The sequence below is a fragment of the Arachis stenosperma genome, chromosome 3 (assembly GCF_014773155.1).
Source record: "Arachis stenosperma cultivar V10309 chromosome 3, arast.V10309.gnm1.PFL2, whole genome shotgun sequence".
In the NCBI taxonomy this organism is placed as follows: Eukaryota; Viridiplantae; Streptophyta; class Magnoliopsida; order Fabales; family Fabaceae; genus Arachis; species Arachis stenosperma.
In genome coordinates, this window is record NC_080379.1 from 115,629,194 (window position 1) to 115,650,297 (window position 21,104).

General features: G+C 39.3%; 2 non-coding genes across 2 annotated transcripts; one reads left to right on the forward strand and one right to left on the reverse strand.

Moving 5' to 3' along the window:
* Positions 1 to 4,648: 4,648 nt before the first annotated feature.
* Positions 4,649 to 4,752, reverse strand: LOC130971062 (small nucleolar RNA R71). The gene has a single exon (XR_009082297.1). It is a non-coding gene; the product is annotated as a small nucleolar RNA R71 (small nucleolar RNA).
* A 12,793-nt stretch (positions 4,753 to 17,545) lies between these two features.
* Positions 17,546 to 17,653, forward strand: LOC130972339 (small nucleolar RNA R71). Its single transcript, XR_009083524.1, has one exon. It is a non-coding gene; the product is annotated as a small nucleolar RNA R71 (small nucleolar RNA).
* Positions 17,654 to 21,104: the final 3,451 nt, after the last annotated feature.

Consider the following 21,104-nt stretch of genomic DNA (forward strand, 5'->3'; position numbering starts at 1 on the left):
GAAAGCATGATTAGGGGAGAATTGAGAGAATCAACCCTAAACACTTGAGTGAATAGAGCGCAAATACATCCGGTGAAGGTTTGATGCTCAATTACATGTTTCCACCTATGATCATCTCTTCTCACGCAAGTTTGTAAAAATATTTAATAACTTAATTCAATTGTGGATTAGACTTGCTAGTCCTTAGCCCTTGTGCATATATGCTTCTTGGAGATTGATTTATTTTGACCAAGCAATTGCATTCATGTAGATAGTTGCATATAGGTAGATTGCATTTAGTTAGTTTCCATTGAATAAATGCCATGCCCCTTACTTCATTCTTGGTTTAAGCATGAGGACATGCTTGGTTTAAGTGTGGAGAGGTTGATAAACCCCATTTGTAGGGTTTATCTTGTCCTTGATTTAGGGGATTTTATAACCTTTTACCCACATTTATCCATTGAAATAGCATGGTTTTATAACTTCTCCGTTAATTGTGCTTAAGAGTGAAAACATGCTTTTTAGGTCTTAAAATAGCTAAATTTAATTCACCTTGATTCCAGTAGATGCCTTGATATGTTTGTTAAGTGATTTCAGATTTAGGAGGCAAAGATTGGATTAAGGGAATAAAGGAAAAGCATGTAAAAATGGAGAACTCATGAAGAAATGAAGGAATCGCAAAAACTGTCAAGCCGACCTCTTCGCACTTAATCGGCCATAACTTGAGCTACAGAGGTCCAAATCATGCGGTTCCAGTTGGGTTGGAAAGCTAACATCCGGGGCTTTAAAATGATATAAGATTTGTCATGATTGCTACATATATGGTGACGCGCACGCGCACTGTACGCGCATGCGTCGTTGCTGCCATATGGTCCACTTAAAGCAATACGTGGCCAGCGAATTCTAAAGCCTTGTGGGCCCAATCCAACTCATTTCTGATGCTATTTAAGCCAAGGATTGAAGAAGGATGAGACATCTAGTTACCATTAGTTTAGTTTAGCTTAGTTTTGGAGGGAAAGTTAGTTTTAGAGAGAGAAACTCTCACTTCTCTCTAGAATTAGGATTAGGATTAGGTTTAGTTCTTAGATCTAGATTTTAATTCATCTTCTTCTACTTCTATCTTCTCAATTCCTTGTAGTTACATTCATCTTCCTCTATTCTTTTTTTGTAATTTCCTTTATGTTGTTCTTGTATTTTGTTGTAGATCTACTCTTGTTCCTTCTATTTTCTTTATATTCAATCTAAGGTAATTCATAATAAATGTGTTTCTTTTAATTATTGTTGTTAATTTCTTTCAATAATTGTTGTTAGATTTCATTCTTGTTGTCAATTTACTATGCTTTTCTTTTGTGCCTTCCAAGTGTTTGATGAAATGCTTGGTTGGATTTTAGTGTAGCTTTTGTTCCTATTGGGTTTGGTAGAGTAATTAGTGACTCTTGAGTTATCGAATCCCTTTGTTGATTGATAATTAGAAGTTGCTAATTGATTTGAATGCCTCTAAAGCTAGTCTTTCCTTTAAGAGTTGATTAGGACTTGAGGAATCAAATTGATTCATCCACTTGACTTTCCTCCATGGTTAGAGGTTAACTAAGTGGGAGTAATGGACAATTTGTTATCACAATTGAGGAGGATAACTAGGATAGGACTTCTAGTTCTCATATCTTGCCAAGAGCTTTGTTAGTTGTTAGTTTATTTTCTTTGCCATTTATATTTCTTGTCTAAAATCTCAAAAACCCCAAAATAACTCACAACCAATAACAAGACACTTTATTGTAATTCCTAGGGAGAACGACCCGAGGTTTCAATACTTCGGTTTATAAATTTAGGGGTTTGTTTTAGTGACAAACAACTTTTTGTATGAAATGATTATTGTTTGGTTTAGGAACTATACTTGCAATGAGAATTCATTTGTGAAATTCTAAACCATCAAAAATCTACTCATCAATTAGTCGTGCCGTGACAAAGCATTTGGACCTTTTTCACTGAGAGGATGGGATGTAGCCATTGACAACGGTGATGCCCTACATACAGCTTACCATGGAAAGGAATAAGAAGGATTGAAGGAAGGCAGTAGGAAAGTAGAGATCCAACAGGGACAAACATCTCCATACACTTATCTGAAATTCCCACCATTGAATTACATGAGTAACTCTATCTTTATTTTCTGCTTTATTTATTATTCGAAAACTCCATAACATTTACTATCCGCCTAACTGAGATCTACAAAATGACCATAGCTTGCTTCATACCAACAACCTCTGTGGGATCGACCCTTACTCACGTAAGGTATTACTTGGACGACCCAGTGCACTTGCTGGTTAGTTGTGCGGAGTTGTGACTAAGTGTGATTCACGTTTGAGAGCGCTACCAAGTTTTTGGCGCCATTGTTGATGATCACAATTTCGTGCACCAAGTTTTTGGCGCCGTTGCCGGGGATCGTTCGAGTTTGGACAACTGACGGTTCATCTTGTTGCTCAGATTAGGTAATTTTCTTTTTTTATTTTCTTTTGAAAAATATTTTTTTAAAATCCTCCCTCTATTTTCGAAAAATCCTTCAGAGTTTTTAAGAATGAATTCTAGAGTTTCAAAATGGTATGCTGAAGCTTGGCTAGCCATCAAGCTTTAGACTAACCTGGTATGATTCCTGGAATTTTGATTGAGGACTTTGAATTCATTACTTCCTTTTTCCTATATGTTTTTCAAAAAATATAAAATAAAATCCAAAAAAAATAATAAAATTATAAAAATCAAAAATATTTTTGTGTTTCTTGTTTGAGTCTTGTGTCATGTTTTAAGTTTGGTGTCAATTGCATATTCATTTTGTTTTTGCAATTTTCGAAAATTCATGCATTCGTAGTGTTCTTCATGATCTTCAAGTTGTTCTTGGTAAGTCTTCTTGTTTGATCTTGATGTTTTCTTGTTTTGTGTCTTTTATTGTTTTTCATATGCATTTTTGCATTCATAGTGTCTAAACATTAAAGATTTATAAGTTTGGTGTCTTGCATGTTTTCTTTGCATCAAAAATTTTTCAAAAATATGTTCTTGATGTTCATCATAATCTTCAAAGTGTTCTTGGTGTTCATCTTGACATTCATAGTGTTCTTGCATGCATCATGTGTTTTGATTCATAATTTTCATGTTATGAGTCATTTTTATGTTTTTCCCTCTCATAATCAAAAATTCAAAAAAAAATATCTTTTCCTTTTTTCTCTCAAAATTTCGAAAATTTGAGTTGACTTAGTCAAAAATTTTTAAAATGAGTTGTTACTTGTAAGTCAAGTCAAATTTTCAAATTTTAAAAATCTTATCTTTTCAAAACTTTTTTAAAAAATTAAATCTTTTTCATTTCATTTTTTTTACTATTTTTCGAAAATTTAAAAATATTTTTCAAAATATTTTTCTTAATTTTATTTTAAAATTTTCGAAACTTAACTAACAAGTAATGTGATTGGTTCAAAAATTTGAAGTTTGTTACTTTCTTGTTAAGAAAGTTTCAATCTTTAAATTCCAGAATCTTATCTTTTAGTTTCTTGTTAGTTAAGTAATTAATTTTAATTTTAAAAATTAAATCTTTTCTAACCATATCTTTTTAATCATATCTTTTTATTTTATCTTTTATATCATATCTTTTTTTCAAAATTTTATCTTTTTTCAAAAATTTGATTTTAAAATATCTTTTCTAACTTCTTATCTTCTTATCTTCTTGTCTTTTCAAATTTGATTTTCAAATCTTTTTCAACTAACTATTTTACTTTTTGTTTGTTTCTTATCTTTTTCAAAACCACCTAACAACTTTTCTCTCTCTAATTTTCGAAAATACCTCCCTCTTTTTCAAAAAAATTCTTTTTAATTAATTAATTGTTTTAAATTTTAATTTTAATTATATTTCTTATCTTAATTTTTGAAAATCATTAACTCCTTTTCAAAAATTATTTTCGAAAACTTATGTCTCTCATCTTATTTATTTATTCATTCACTAACACTTCTCTTCATCTCAAATCTCTGCCCCTATCCTTACCTTTGTGTTTGGATTCTCCTTTCTTTATTCCCTTTCTTCTTCTACTAACAATAAGGAACCTCTTTACTGTGACATAGACGATTCCTCTTCTTTTTCTGTTCACTTCTCTTTCATATGAGCAGGAACAAGGAAAAAGGCATTCTTGTTGAAGCTGATCCAGAACCTGAAAGGACTCTGAAGAGGAAATTAAGAGAAGCTAAATTACAATAATCCAGAGACAACCTTGCTGAATTTTTCGAACAAGAAAAGGAGATGGCAGCCGAACCCAACAACAATAATGCAAGAAGGATGCTTGGTAATTATACTGCACCTACGTCCAAGTTTGATGGAAGAAGCATCTCAATTCCTGCCATTGGAGCAAACAATTTTGAGCTGAAACCTCAATTAGTTGCTCTAATGCAACAAAACTGCAAGTTTCATGGACTTCCATCAGAAGATCTCTACCAGTTCATAACTAAGTTCTTACAGATCTGTGAGACTGTTAAGACTAATGGAGTCGATCCTGAAGTCTACAGGCTCATGCTTTTCCCTTTTCCTGTAAGAGACAAAGCTAGAGCATGGTTGGACTCTCAACCTAAAGATAGCCTGGACTCTTGGGATAAGCTGGTCACGGCCTTCTTGGCTAAGTTCTTTCCTCCTCAAGAGCTGAGCAAGCTTAGAGTGGATGTTCAGACCTTCAAACAAAAAGATGGTGAATCCCTCTATGAAGCTTGGGAAAGATACAAGCAGATGACCAAAAGATGTCCTTCTGACATGTTTTCAGAATGGACCATGATAGATATATTCTATTATGGTCTATCTGAGTTCTCTAAGATGTCACTGAACCATTCTGCAGGTGGATCCATTCACCTAAAGAAAACGCCAGCATAAGCTCAAGAACTTATTGACATGGTTGCAAATAACCAGTTCATATACACTTTTGAGAGGAACTCCGTGAATAATGAGACGCCTCAAAGGAAGGGAGTTCTTGAAATTGATGCTCTGAATGCCATATTGGCTCAAAACAAAATGTTGACTCAGCAAGTCAACATGATTTCTCAAAGTCTGAATGGATGGCAAAATGCATCCAATAGTACTAAAGAGACATCTTCTGAAGAAGAAGCTTATGATCCTGAGAACCCTGCAATAGCAAAGGTAAATTACATGGGTGAACCTTATAGAAACACCTATAATTCATCATGGAGAAATCATCCAAATTTCTCATGGAAGGATCAAGAAAAGCCTCAACAAGGCTTTAATAATGGTGGAAGAAATAGGCTCAGCAATATCAAGCCTTATCCATCATCTTCTCAGCAACAGACAGAGAATTATGAACAGAGTACCTCTAACTTAGCAAATTTAGTCTCTGATCTGTCTAAGGCCACTTTAAGTTTCATGAGTGAAACAAGGTCCTCCATCAGAAATCTGGAGGCACAAGTGGGCCAGCTGAGTAAGAAAATTACTGAAACTCCTCCTAGTACTCTCCCAAGCAATACTGAAGAGAATCCAAAAAGAGAGTGCAAGACCATTGATATAATCAATATGGTCGAACCTAGAGAGGAAGGAGAGGACGTGAATCCCAATGAGGAAGACCTCATTGGACGTCTCTCAAGCAAGAAGGAGTTCCCTATTGAGAACCCAAGGGAATCTGAGGCTCATATAGAGACCATAGAAATCCCATTAAACCTCCTTCTGCCATTCATGAGCTCTGAAGACTATTCTTCCTCTGAAGAGGATGAAGACGTAACTGGAGAGCAAGTTGCTCAATATTTAGGAGCTATCATGAAGCTGAATGCCAAGTTATTTGGTAATGAGACTTGGGAAGGTGAACCTCCCTTGCTCATTAGTGAACTAGATACACGGGTTCAACAAACTTTACCTCAAAAGAGACAAGATCCTGGCAAATTTGTAATACCCTGCACCATAGGCACCATGATCTTTGAAAAAGCTCTGTGTGACCTGGGGTCAAGTATAAATCTTATGCCACTCTCTGTAATGGAGAAGCTGGGAATCATTGAGGTACAACCTGCCATGTTCTCATTACAAATGGCAGACAAGTTAGTAAGACAGGCTTATGGATTAGTAGAGGACGTATTAGTAAAGGTTAAAGGCCTTTACATCCCTACTGATTTTATAATCTTAGACACTAGGAAGGAGGAGGATGAATGCATCATCCTTGGAAGACCTTTCCTAGCCACAGCAGGAGCTGTAATAGATGTTAACAGAGGAGAATTAGTCCTTCAATTGAATGGGGACTACCATGTATTTAAGGCTCAAGGATCTTCTTCTTTAACAATGGAGAGGAAGCATGAAAAGCTTCTCTCAGTACAGAGTCAAACAAAGCCCCACAATCAAAGTCTAAGTTTGGTGTTGGGAGGCCACAGCCAAACTCTAAGTTTGGTGTTGAATCCCCACATCCAAACTCTAAGTTTGGTGTTGGGAGTCTACAACATTGACCTGATCACCTGTGAGGCTCCATGAGAGTCCACTGTCAAGCTATTGACATTAAAGAAGCGCTTATTGGGAGGCAACCCAATTTTTTTTATTTATCTAATTTTATTTTATTTTCATTGTTCTTTTATGTTTTATTAGGTTCATGATCATGTGGAGTCACGAAAAAAATACTAAAATTAAAAACAGAATAAAAAAATAGCAGAAGAAAAATCACACCCTGGAGGAAGGACTTACTGGCGTTCAAACGCCAGTAAGGAGCATCTGGCTGGCATTCAACGCCAGAACAGAGCACGGCACCTAAGACTGGAGAAACCTCTAAAAAAGGAAAAGGGAAGACAAAAGCTTCCACCTCCGAGTTAAGAGAGATTGAGAGATTCATCTCCAAAATCCATCAAGACCACTTTTATGATGCTGTGGCCAAGAAGAAGGTAATCCTTGAGGTCCCTTTCAAGCTCAAGAAGAATGAGTTTTCGGAGATCTGACATGAGATCCAAAGAAGAAGTTGGGAAGTTCTGACCAACCCCATTCAACAAGTCGGAATCTTGATTGTTCAAGAGTTCTATGCCAATGCATGGATCACTAGGAACCATGATCAAAGTATGAACCCGAATCCAAAGAACTATCTTACAATGGTTCGGGGGAAATACTTAGATTTTAGTCCGAAAAATGTGAGGTTGGCATTCAACTTGCCCATGATGCAAGGAGATGCACACCCCTATACAAGAAGGGTCAACTTTGATCAAAGGTTAGACCAAGTCCTTATGGACATATGTGTTGAAGGAGCTCAATGGAAAAGAGACTCCAAACGCAAGCCGGTTCAATTAAGAAGACTGGACCTCAAGCCTGTGGCTAGAGGATGGTTGGAGTTCATCCAACGCTCCATCATCCCCACTAGAAACCGATCTGAAGTTACTGTGGATCGGGCCATCATGATTCATAGCATCATGAATGGAGAGGAAGTAGAAGTTCATGAAGTCATCTCCCTTGAATTCTACAAAATAGCCGAAAAGCCCTCTACCTTGGCAAGGCTAGCTTTTCCTCATCTTATTTGCCATCTATGTTACTCAGCTGGAGTCATCATAGAAGGAGGCATCCCCATTGAGGAGGACAAGCCCATCACTAAGAAAAGGATGGAGCAAACAAGAGAGCCCACTCATGGAACCCAAGAGACGCATGAGGAAGCTCATCACCAAGAAATCCCGGAGATGCCTCAAGAAATGCACTTTCCTCTCAACAACTATTGGGAACAACTCAACACTTCTCTAGAAGATTTGAGTTACAATATGGATCAATTAAGGATGGAACATCAAGAGCACTCCATCATTCTCCATGAAATTAGAGAAGATCAAAGAGCAATGAGGGAGGAGCAACAAAGGCAAGGAAGAGACATAGAATAACTCAAGGACATCATTGGTTCTTCAAGAAGAAAGCGCCACCATCACTAAGGTGGATTCATTCCTTGTTCTTACTTTTCTGTTTTTCTGTTTTTAAGCTTATTATGTCATCTATGTTTGTGTCTTTGTTACATGATCATTAGTATTTAGTAACTATGTCTTAGGGGTATGAATAATTCCATAAATCCTTCACCTCTCTTAAATAAAAAATGTTTCTAATTCAAAAGAACAAGAAGTACATGAATTTCGAAATTATCCTTGAATTTAGTTTAATTATATTGATGTGGTGAAAATACTTTTTGTTTTCTGAATGAATGCTTGAACAGTGCATAATTTTGATCTTGTTGTTTATGAATGTTAAAATTGTTGGCTCTTGAAAGAATAATGAACAAAGAGAAATGCTATTGATAATCTGAAAAATCATAAAATTGATTCTTGAAGTAAGAAAAAGCAGTGAAAAAGCAAAAGCTTGCCAAAAAAAAAAGAAAAAAAAATGGCGAAAAAAATTTTAGAAAGAAAAAGAAAAAGCAAGCAGAAAAAGCCAATAGCCCTTAAAACCAAAAGGCAAGGGTAAAAAGGATCCAAGGCTTTGAGCATCAATGGATAGGAGGGCCTAAGGAAATAAAATCCAGGCCTAAGCGGCTAAACCAAGCTGTCCCTAACCATATGCTTGTGGCATGCAGGTCCAAGTGAAAAGCTTGAGACTGAGTGGTTAAAGTCGTGATCCAAAGCAAAAAGAGTGTGCTTAAGAGCTCTAGACACCTCTAACTGGGGACTTTAGCAAAGCTGAGTCACAATCTGAAAAGGTTCACCCAGCTATGTGTCTGTGGCATTTATGTATCCGGTGGTAATACTGGAAAACAAAGTGCTTAGGGCCACGGCCAAGACCCATAAAAGTAGCTGTGTTCAAGAATCAACAAACTTAACTAGGAGAATCAATAACACCATCTGAAATTCTAAGTTCTTAGAGATGCCAATCATTCTAAACTTCAAAGGAGTAAGTGAGATGCCAAAACTATTCAGAAGCAAAAAGCTACAAGTCCCGCTCATCTAATTAGAATTAATATTCATTGATATTTTGGAATTTATAGTATATTCTCTTCTTTTTATCCTAATTGATTTTCAGTTACTTGGGGACAAGCAACAACTTAAGTTTGGTGTTGTGATGAGCGGATAATTTATACGCTTTTTGGCATTATTTTTAGATAGTTTTTAGCGTAATCTAGCTACTTTTAGGGATGTTTTCATTAGTTTTTATGCTAAATTCATATTTCTAGACTTTACTATGAGTTGGTGTATTTTTCTGTGATTTCAGATAATTTTTGGCTGAAATTGAGGGACCTGAGCAAAACTCTGATAAGGAGGTTGACAAAGGACTGCTGATGCTGTTGGAATCTGACCTTCTTGCACTCGAAATGGATTTTCTAGAGCTATAGAACTCCAAATGGCGCGCTCTCAACGGCGTTGGAAAGTAGACATCTAGAGCTTTCCAGAAATATATAATAGTCCATACTTTAATCATGATTAGATAACGTAAACTGGCGCTCAACGCCAGTTCCATGCTGCATTCTGGAGTCAAACGCCAGAAACACGTCACGAACCGGAGTTGAACGCCAGAAACACGTTACAACTTGGTGTTCAACTCCAAAAGAAGCCTTTGCACGTGGAAAGCTCAAGCTCAGCCCAAGCACACACTAAAGTGGGCCCCAAAAGTGGATTTATGCATCAATTACTTACTTTTGTAAACCCTAGTAGCTAGTTTAGTATAAATAGAAGTTTTTACTAGTGTATTAGACATCTTTTGACTATCTAGCCTTTTGACCATTCGTTCTTTTGATTACGTTTGGGGGCTGGCCATTCGGCCATGCCTGAACCTTCATCACTTATGTATTTTCAACGGTGGAGTTTCTACACACCATAGATTAAGGGTGTGGAGCTCTGCTGTACCTCAAGTTTTAATGCAATTACTACTATTTTTTATTCAATTCAGCTATTCCTGTTCTAAGATATTCATTGCACTTCAACATGATGAATGTGATGATCTATGACACTCATCATCATTCTCACCTATGAACGCGTGACTGACAACCACTTCCGTTCTACTTTAGACCGGGCACATATATCTTGGATTCCTTAATCAAAATCTTCGTGGTATAAGCTAGATTGATGGCGGCATTCATGAGAATCCGGAAAGTCTAAACCTTGTCTGTGGTATTCTGTGTAGGATTCAGAGATTGAATGACTGTGACGATCTTCAAACTCGCGATTGTTGGGCGTGATAACAAACGCAAAAGAATCAAGGGATTCTATTCCAACATGATCGAGAACCGACAGATGATTAGCCGTGCCGTGACAGAGCATTTGGACCTTTTTTACTGAGAGGATAGGATGTATCCATTGACAATGGTGATGCCCTATATACAGCTTGCCATGGAAAGGAATAAGAAGGCTTGAAGGAAGGCAGTAGGAAAGCAGAGATCCAACAGGGACAAGCATCTCCACACACTTATCTGAAATTCCCACCATTGAATTATACGAGTAACTCTATCTTTATTTTCTGCTTTATTTATTATTCAAAAACTCCATAACACTTACTATCCGCCTAACTGAGATCTACAAGATGACCATAGCTTGCTTCATACCAACAATCTCTGTGGGATCGACCCTTACTCACGTACGGTATTACTTGGACGACCCAGTGCACTTGCTGGTTAGTTGTGGGGAGTTGTGACTAAGTGTGATTCACGTTTGAGAGCACTACCAAGTTTTTGGCGCCATTGTTGATGATCACAATTTCGTGCACCATCAGGTCACAAGCCGACCGCGAGCGAGAAGGGACCTCGAGTTGCTCATTGGAGGCTCAAGATAGATCTCCTTCAGGCTAGGGATGTGAGTATTTTGTGAAATCTAAATAGTTAGTAACTAGTGTTAGCTTCGAAACACTGTATATCTAATGATGACATTCCAAAACTATTTCTTTGCACAGTTCACTTGGACGTCATATAGCTTTCAGGACGTAGCGCAGGTGGTGCACCCAGAGATACTTGAGCCTTGGCATACGGCATTGTGGAGGAGCGTGACAGCATTGATATATTTTGTTGTCATAGACTGACATCAGGTAGATCGGGTTCTACCACAGTTTGGTGGAGTACAGCCTCTACCACGGACCTCAGGCAATTATGTCCGGCTCCACATCGTCGTCCTCATCATCATCCCGCAATACATCGTCCATAACAACTTGTGCTCTACCCTGTAATAAAACTGGTGCCGCATCACTAATGCCTACTTCTCCGTCACCACTGCGGTTTAGATTAGCTGCGAAGGACGGGGAGGCAACCAACATTGCTTCAGGCAGAATCACTGACATGGATGAGGAGGCACCATGGTGCACGAAATTGTGATCAATACTTTCCACAACTCGAACAATCCCCGGCAATGGCTCCAAAGACTTGGTGCTCAATACCATGGCATAAACACAACTTCGCACAACTAACCAGCAAGTGCACTGGGTCGTCCAAGTAATACCTTACGTGAGTAAGGGTCGATCCCACGGAGATTGTTGGTATGAAGCAAGCCATGGTCACCTTGTAAATCTCAGTCAGGCAGACTCAAATGGGTATAGATGATGAATAAAACATAAAGATAAAGATAGAGATACTTATGTATATCATTGGTGAGAGCTTCAGATAAGCGTATGAAGATGCTTTCCCTTCCGTCTCTCTGCTTTCCTACTGTCTTCATCCAATCCTTCTTACTCCTTTCCATGGCAAGCTTATGCAAGGGTTTCACCGTTGTCAGTGGCTACCTCCCATCCTCTCAGTGAAAATGTTCCTATGCTCTGTCACAGCATATGGCTAATCAGCTGTCGGTTCTCGGTCAGGCCGGAATAGAATCCAGTGATTCTTTTGCGTCTATCACTAACGCCCCGCCTGCTAGGAGTTTGAAGCACGTCACAGTCATTCAATCATTGAATCCTACTCAGAATACCACAGACAAGGTTAGACCTTCCGGATTCTCTTGAATGCCGCCATCAGTTCTCGCCTATACCACGAAGACTCTGATCTCACGGAATGGCTGGCTCGTTTGTCAGGTGAGCACTCGGTTGTCAGGCGATCAACCATGCATCGTGTATCAGGAATCCAAGAGATAAATACTAGAGCCTCGTATGCTTGTAGAACAAGAGTGGTTGTCAGTCACTTTGTTCATGAGTGAGAATGATGATGAGTGTCACGGATCATCACATTCATCAAGTTGAAGAACAAGTGATATCTTGGACAAAGAACAAGCGGAATTGAATAGAAGAACAACAGTAATTGCATTAATACTCGAGGTACAGCAGAGCTCCACACCTTAATCTATGGTGTGTAGAAACTCCACCGTTGAAAATACATAAGAACAAGGTCTAGGCATGGCCGAATGGCCAGCCTCCCAAATGATCTAAGATAGCATGAAACTCAAAGATAGCTACCAAGATTCTTCAAATACAATAGTAAAAGGTCCTACTTATAGAAAACTAGTAGCCTAAGGTGTACAAAGATGAGTAAATGACATAAAAATCCACTTCCGGGCCCACTTGGTGTGTGCTTGGGCTGAGCAATGAAGCATTTTCGTGTAGAGACTCTTCTTGGAGTTAAACGCCAGCTTTTATGCCAGTTTGGGCGTTTAACTCCCATTTTGGTGCCAGTTCCGGCGTTTAACGCTGGAATTCCTGAGGGTGACTTTGAACGCCGGTTTGGGCCATCAAATCTTGGGCAAAGTATGGACTATCATATATTGCTGGAAAGCCCAGGATGTCTAATTTCCAACGCCGTTGAGAGCGCGCCAATTGGGCTTCTGTAGCTCCAGAAAATCCACTTCGAGTGCAGGGAGGTCAGAATCCAACAGCATCTGCAGTCCTTTTCAGTCTCTGAATCAGATTTTTGCTCAGATCCCTCAATTTCAGCCAGAAAATACCTGAAATCACAGAAAAACACACAAACTCATAGTAAAGTCCAGAAAAGTGAATTTTAACTAAAAACTAATAAAAATATACTAAAAACTAACTAGATTATACTAAAAACATACTAAAAACAATGCCAAAAAGCGTACAAATTATCCGCTCATCACAACACCAAACTTAAATTGTTGCTTGTCCCCAAGCAACTGAAGATCAAATAGGATAAAAAGAAGAGAATATGCAATGAACTCCAAAAACATCTATGAAGATCAGTATTAATTAGATGAGCGGGGCTTTTAGCTTTTTGCCTCTGAACAGTTTTGGCATCTCACTCTATCCTTTGGAACTCAGAATGATTGGCTTCTTTAGGAACTCAGAATCCAGATAGTGTTATTGATTCTCCTAGTTAAGTATGATGATTCTTGAATCACAGCTACTTATTGAGTCTTGGCTGTGGCCCAAAGCACTCTGTCTTCCAGTATTACCACCGGATACATACATGCCACAGACACATAATTGGGTGAACCTTTTCAGATTGTGACTCAGCTTTGCTAAAGTCCCCAATTAGAGGTGTCCAGGGTTCTTAAGCACACTCTTATTGCCTTGGATCACAACTTTATTTCTTTCTTTTTCTTTCTTTTTCTCTTTCTTTTTCGTTTTTTTTTTCGCTTGCCCCTTTCTTTTTTTTTGTATTCACTGCTTTTTCTTGATTCAAGAATCATTTTTATGATTTTTCAGATCCTCAGTAACATGTCTCCTTTTTCATCATTCTTTCAAGAGCCAACATTCATGAACCACAAATTCAAAAGACATATACACTGTTCAAGCATACATTCAGAGAACAAAAGTGTTGCCACCACATCAAAATAATTAAACTGTTGTAAAATTCAAAATTCATGCAATTCTTATCTTTTTCAATTAAGAACATTGTTAATTTAAGAAAGGTGATGGATTCATAGGACATTCATAACTTTAAGGCATAGACACTAAGATACTAATGATCATAAGACACAAACATGGACAAACATAAAGCACTAAAATTCGAAAAACAGAAAATTAAAGAACAAGGAGATTAAAGAACGGGTCCACCTTAGTGATGGCGGCTTGTTCTTCCTCTTGAAGGTCTTATGGAGTGCTTGAGCTCCTCAATGTCTCTTCCTTGTCTTTGTTGCTCCTCTCTCATGATTCTTTGATCTTCTCTGATTTCATGGAGGAGAATGGAGTGTTCTTGGTGCTCCACCCTTAGTTGTCCCATGTTGGAACTCAACTCTCCTAGGGAGGTGTTTAGTTGCTCCCAATAGTCTTGTGGAGGAAAGTGCATCCCTTGAGGTATCTCAGGGATCTCATGATGAGAGGGGTCTCTTGTTTGCTCCATCCTTTTCTTAGTGATGGGCTTGTCCTCATCAATAAGGACGTCTCCCTCTATGTCAACTCCAACTGAATAACAGAGGTGACAAATGAGATGAGGAAAGGCTAACCTTGCTAAGGTAGAGGACTTATCCGCCACCTTATAGAGTTCTTGGGCTATAACCTCATGAACTTCCACTTCTTCTCCAATCATGGTGCTATGGATCATGATGGCCCGGTCTAGAGTAACTTCGGACCGGTTGCTAGTGGGAATGATTGAGCGTTGGATAAACTCCAACCATCCTCTAGCCACGGGTTTGAGGTCATGCCTTCTCAATTGAATCGGCTTCCCTCTTGAATCTCTCTTCCATTGTGCACCCTCTTCACATATGACTGTGAGGACTTGGTCCAACCTTTGATCAAAGTTGACCCTTCTAGTGTAAGGATGTTCATCCCCTTGCATCATGGGCAAATTGAACGCTAACCTTACATTTTCCGGACTAAAATCCAAGTATTTCCCCCGAACCATAGTAAGATAATTCTTTGGATCCGGGTTCACACTTTGATCATGGTTCTTGGTGATCCATGCATTGGCATAGAACTCTTGAACCATTAAGATTCCGACTTGTTGAATGGGGTTGGTAAGGACTTCCCAACCTCTTCTTCGGATCTCATGTCGGATCTCCGGATATTCACCCTTTTTGAGTGAAAAAGGGACCTCGGGGATCACCTTCTTCAAGGCCACAACTTCATAGAAGTGGTCTTGATGCACCCTTGAGATGAATCTATCCATCTCCCATGACTCGGAGGTGGAAGCTTTTGCCTTCCCTTTCCTCTTTCTAGAGGTTTCTCCGGCCTTAGATGCCATAAATGGTTATGGAAAAACAAAAAAGCAACGCTTTTACCACACCAAACTTAAAAGGTTTGCTCGTCCTCGAGCAAAAGAAGAAAGAAGAGAGTAGAAGAAGAAGAATTGAGGAAGAAGGGAGTGGCTTGGTGTTCGGCCAAAGAGGGAGAGAAGTGGTGTTTAGGTTGTGTGAAAATGAAGGGGTGAAGAAGGGTTTATATAGGAGAGGGGGGATTCATGGTTCGGTCATGTATGGGTGGGTTTGGGAGGGAAAGTGGTTTGAATTTGAAGGGTGAGGTAGGTGGGGTTTTATGAAGGATGGATGTGAGTGGTGAAGAGAAAGATGGGATTTGATAGGTGAAGGGTTTTTGGGGAAGAGGTATTGAGGTGATTAGTGAATGGGTGAAGAAGAAGAGAGAGAGTGGTGGGTTGGTGGGGATCCTGTGGGGTCCACAGATCCTGTGGTGTCAAGGAAAAGTCATCCCTGCACCAAATGGCATTCAAAATCACGTTTTGAGCCATTTCTGGCGTTAAACGCCGGGCTGATGCCCATTCCTGGCGTTTAACGCCAGGTTCTTGCCCTTTTCTGGCGTTTAACGCCAGTCTGGTGCCCCTTTCTGGCGTTAAACGCCCAGAATGGTGCCAGACTGGGCGTTAAACGCCCAACTGCTAGCCTCACTGGCGTTTAAACGCCAGTGGGTTTTTCCTCCAGGGTGTGCTGTTTTTCTTTCTGTTTTTCATTCTGTTTTTGCTTTTTCAGTTGATTTTGTGTCTTCTTATGATCATCAACCTACAAAATAACAAAAAATAACAAAAGAAAATAGATAAAACATAACATTGGGTTGCCTCCCAACAAGCGCTTCTTTAATGTCAGTAGCTTGACAGAGGGCTCTCATGGAGCCTCACAGATACTCAGAGCAATGTCGGAACCTCCCAACACCAAACTTAGAGTTTGAATGTGGGGGTTCAACACCAAACTTAGAGTTTGGTTGTGGCCTCCCAACACCAAACTTAGAGTTTGACTGTGGGGGCTCTGTTTGACTCTGATTTGAGAGAAGCTCTTCATGCTTCTTCTCCATGGTGACAGAGGGATATCCTTGAGCCTTAAACACAAAGGATTCTTCATTCACTTGAATGATCAGTTCACCTCTATCAACATCAATCACAGCCTTTGCTGTGGCTAGGAAGGGTCTGCCAAGGATGATGGATTCATCCATGCACTTCCCAGTCTCTAGGACTATGAAATCAATAGGGATGTAATGGTCTTCAATCTTCACCAATACATCCTCTACAAGTCCATGAGCTTGTTTTCTTGAGTTGTCTGCCATCTCTAGTGAGATTCTTGTAGCTTGTACCTCAAAGATCCCTAGCTTCTCCATTACAGAGAGAGGCATGAGGTTTACACTTGACCCTAAGTCACACAGAGCCTTCTTGAAGGTCATGGTGCCTATGGTACAAGGTACTGAAAACTTCCCAGGATCTTGTCTCTTTTGAGGTAATTTCTGCCTAAACAAGTCATCCAGTTCTTTGGTGAGCAAAGGAGGTTCATCCTCCCAAGTCTCATTTCCAAATAACTTGTCATTTAGCTTCATGATTGCTCCAAGGTAGTTAGCAACTTGCTCTTCAGTGACATACTCATCCTCTTCAGAGGAGGAATACTCATCAGAGCTCATGAAAGGCAGAAGTAAGTCCAATGGAATCTCTATGGTCTCATTTTGAGCCTCGGATTCCCATGGTTCCTCATTAGGGAACTCATTGGAGGTCAGTGCACGCCCATTGAGGCCTTCCTCAGTGGCGTCCACTTCCTCTCTTTCCTCTCCAGGTTCGGCCATGGTTATGGCTTTGCACTCTCCTTTTGGATTTTCTTCTGTATTACTTGGGAGAGTACTAGGAGGGAGTTCAGTAACTTTCTTGCTCAGCTGTCCCACTTGTGCCCCCAAATTCCTAATGGAGGACCTTATTTCAGTCATGAAACTTTGAGTGGTTTTGATTAGATCAGAGACCATGGTTGCTAAGTCAGAGGGGTTCTGCTTAGAATTCTCTGTCTGTTGCTGAGAAGATGATGGAAAAGGCTTGCCATTGCTAAACCTGTTTCTTCCACCATTGTTGTTGTTGAAACCTTGTTGAGGTTTCTCTTGATTCTTCCATGAGAAATTTGGGTGATTTCTCCATGAAGAATTATAGGTGTTTCCATAGGGTTCTCCTAGGTAATTCACCTTTTCCATTGAAGGGTTCTCAGGATCATAGGCTTCTTCTTCAGATGAAGCATCCTTAGTACTGCTTGGTGCATTTTGCATTCCAGACAGACTTTGAGAAATCAAATTGACTTGTTGAGTCAATATCTTGTTCTGAGCCAAAATGGCATTCAGAGCGTCAATCTCAAGAACTCCTTTCTTCTGATTTGTCCCATTGTTCACAGGATTCCTTTCAGAAGTGTACATGAATTGGTTATTTGCAACCATTTCAATGAGTTCTTGAGCCTCTGTAGGCGTCTTCTTCAGATGAAGAGATCCTCCAGCAGAGCTATCCAAAGACATCTTGGATAGTTCAGAGAGACCATCATAGAAAATACCTATGATGCTCCATTCAGAAAGCATGTCAGAAGGACATTTTCTGATCAATTGTTTGTATCTTTCCCAAGCTTCATAGAGGGGTTCTCCATCCTTCTATCTGAAGGTTTGGACTTCCACTCTAAGCTTACTCAATTTTTGAGGTGGAAAGAACTTTGCCAAGAAGGCATTGACTAGCTTTTCCCAAGAGTCCAGGCTTTCTTTAGGTTGAGAGTCCAACCATATTCTAGCTCTGTCTCTTACAGCAAAAGGGAATAGCATAAGTCTGTAGACCTCAGGGTCTACCCCATTAGTCTTGTCAGTGTCACAGATTTGCAAGAATTCAGCTAAGAACTGATGAGGATCTTCCAATGGAAGTCCATGGAACTTGCAATTCTGTTGCATTAGAGAAACTAATTGAGGCTTAAGCTCAAAGTTGTTTGCTCCAATGGCAGGGATAGAGATGCTTCTCCCATAGAAGTCGGGAGTAGGTGTAGTAAAGTCACCCAGCACCTTCCTTGCATTGTTGGCATTGTTGTTGTTTTCGGCTGCCATGGGTTCTTCTTCTTTGAAGAATTCGGTCAGGTCCTCTACAGAGAGTTGTGCCTTAGCTTCTCTTAGCTTTCGCTTCAAGGTCCTTTCAGGTTCAGGGTCAGCTTCAACAAGAATTCCTTTGTCTTTGTTCCTGCTCATATGAAAGAGAAGAGAACAAGAAAATATGGAATCCTCTATGTCACAGTATAGAGATTCCTTGAGGTGTCAGAGGAACAGAAAAATAGAAAGAAGAGGTAGAAGAATTCGAACTTAATTAGATAGAGTTCGAATTGTGCATTGAGAAGGAGTGATACTTCATAAATAGAAGGATGTGGGAAGAGAGGAAGAAATTTTCGAAAATCAAGTGAAATATTTTGAAAACATTTTTTAAAAAAAATTAATTTCCGAAAATTAAGAGTGAGAAAGAGATCAAGTAATTTTTGAAAAAGATTTTTGAAATTAGAAATAAAAAAGATATGATTTGAAAACTATTTTGAAAAAGATGTGATTAAAAAGTTATGATTGAAAAGTTATGAGTTTAAAAAGATATGATTGAAAAGATATGATTTTGAAAACAATTTAAAAAGATTTGATTTTAAAAATTAATGACTTGCCTAACAAGAAAAGATATGATTCAAACATTAAACCTTTCTCAACAGAAAAGGCAACATACTTAAAATGTTCAATCAAATCATTAATTGTTAGTAAGTATCTTTTAAAAAAGGAAAGAAATTGATTTTGAAAACATTTGATTGAAAAGATATGATTTGAAAAAGATTTGATTTTGAAAAACTTTGAAAACTTTAAAAAAAATTGATTTTGAAAACAAAATCCTCCCCCTTGTGCCATCTTGGCGTTAAACGCCCAGAATGGTATTCATTCTGGCGTTTAACGCCCAAAATGCTACCTTTTTGGGCGTTAAACGCCCAACCAGGTACCCTGGCTGGCGTTTAAACGCCAGTCTGTCCTTCTTCACTGGGCGTTCTGAATGCCCAGCTTTTTCTGTGTAATTCCTCTGCTGCATGTTCTGAATCTTCAGTCCCCTGTACTATTGACTTAAAAATAGAACCAAGATCAAATAAACAAGGCATGCAAGACACCAAACTTAAGATTAGACACTAGACTCAAACAAGAAACATAAAAATATTTTTGGTTTTTATGATTTTTATAAATTTTTTTTGTGCTTTTTCGAAAATTATATGAAAAATAGAAAATAAAGGTTTCAGAATTCTCAATTTGGATTCCAGGAATCATTGCAATGTTAGTCTAAGACTCCAGTCCAGGAATTAGACATGGCTTCACAGCCAGCCAAGCTTTCAAAGAAAGCTTCGGTCCAAAACACTAGACATGGCCAATGGCCAGCCAAGCCTTAGCAGATCATTGCTCCAATAGCAAGATTGATGGAAATCAACAAGCTATTGTGATGATCAGTTGAAACCTCGGTCCAATAAGATTAGACATGGCTTCTCAGCCAGCCAGATTTCAGCAGATCATCATGAAACTCTAGAATTCATTCTTAAGAACTCTGAAGAAAAATACCTAATCTAAGCAACAAGATGAACCGTCAGTTGTCCATACACAAGAACAATCCCCGGCAACGGCGCCAAAAACTTGGTGCACGAAATTGTGATCAATACTTTCCACAACTCGAACAATCCCTGGCAATGGCTCCAAAGACTTGGTGCTCAATACCATGGCATAAACACAACTTCGCACAACTAACCAGCAAGTGCACTGGGTCGTCCAAGTAATACCTTACGTGAGTAAGGGTCGATCCCACGGAGATTGTTGGTATGAAGCAAGCTATGGTCACCTTGTAAATCTCAGTCAGGCAGACTCAAATGGGTATAGATGATGAATAAAACATAAAGATAAAGATAGAGATACTTATGTATATCATTGGTGAGAGCTTCAGATAAGCGTATGAAGATGCTTTCCCTTCCGTCTCTCTGCTTTCCTACTGTCTTCATCCAATCCTTCTTACTCCTCTCCATGGCAAGCTTATGCAAGGGTTTCACCGTTGTCAGTGGCTACCTCCCATCCTCTCAGTGAAAATGTTCCTATGCTCTGTCACAGCATATGGCTAATCAGCTGTCGGTTCTCGGTCAGGCCGGAATAGAATCCAGTGATTCTTTTGCGTCTATCACTAACGCCCCGCCTGCTAGGAGTTTGAAGCACGTCACAGTCATTCAATCATTGAATCCTACTCAGAATACCACAGACAAGGTTAGACCTTCCGGATTCTCTTGAATGCCGCCATCAGTTCTCGCCTATACCACGAAGACTCTGATCTCACGGAATGGCTGGCTCGTTTGTCAGGCGAGCACTCGGTTGTCAGGCGATCAACCATGCATCGTGTATCAGGAATCCAAGAGATAAACACTAGAGCCTCGTATGCTTGTAGAACAAGAGTGGTTGTCAGTCACTTTGTTCATGAGTGAGAATGATGAGGAGTGTCACGGATCATCACATTCATCAAGTTGAAGAACAAGTGATATCTTGGACAAAGAACAAGCGGAATTGAATAGAAGAACAATAGTAATTGCATTAATACTCGAGGTACAGCAGAGCTCCACACCTTAATCTATGGTGTGTAGAAACTCCACCGTTGAAAATACATAAGAACAAGGTCTAGGCATGGCCGAATGGCCAGCCTCCCAAATGATCTAAGATAGCATGAAACTCAAAGATAGCTACCAAGATTCTTCAAATACAATAGTAAAAGGTCCTACTTATAGAAAACTAGTAGCCTAAGGTGTACAAAGATGAGTAAATGACATAAAAATCCACTTCCGGGCCCACTTGGTGTGTGCTTGGGCTGAGCAATGAAGCATTTTCGTGTAGAGACTCTTCTTGGAGTTAAACGCCAGCTTTTATGCCAGTTTGGGCGTTTAACTCCCATTTTGGTGCCAGTTCCGGCGTTTAACGCTGGAATTCCTGAGGGTGACTTTGAACGCCGGTTTGGGCCATCAAATCTTGGGCAAAGTATGGACTATCATATATTGCTGGAAAGCCCAGGATGTCTACTTTCCAACGCCGTTGAGAGCGCGCCAATTGGTCTTCTGTA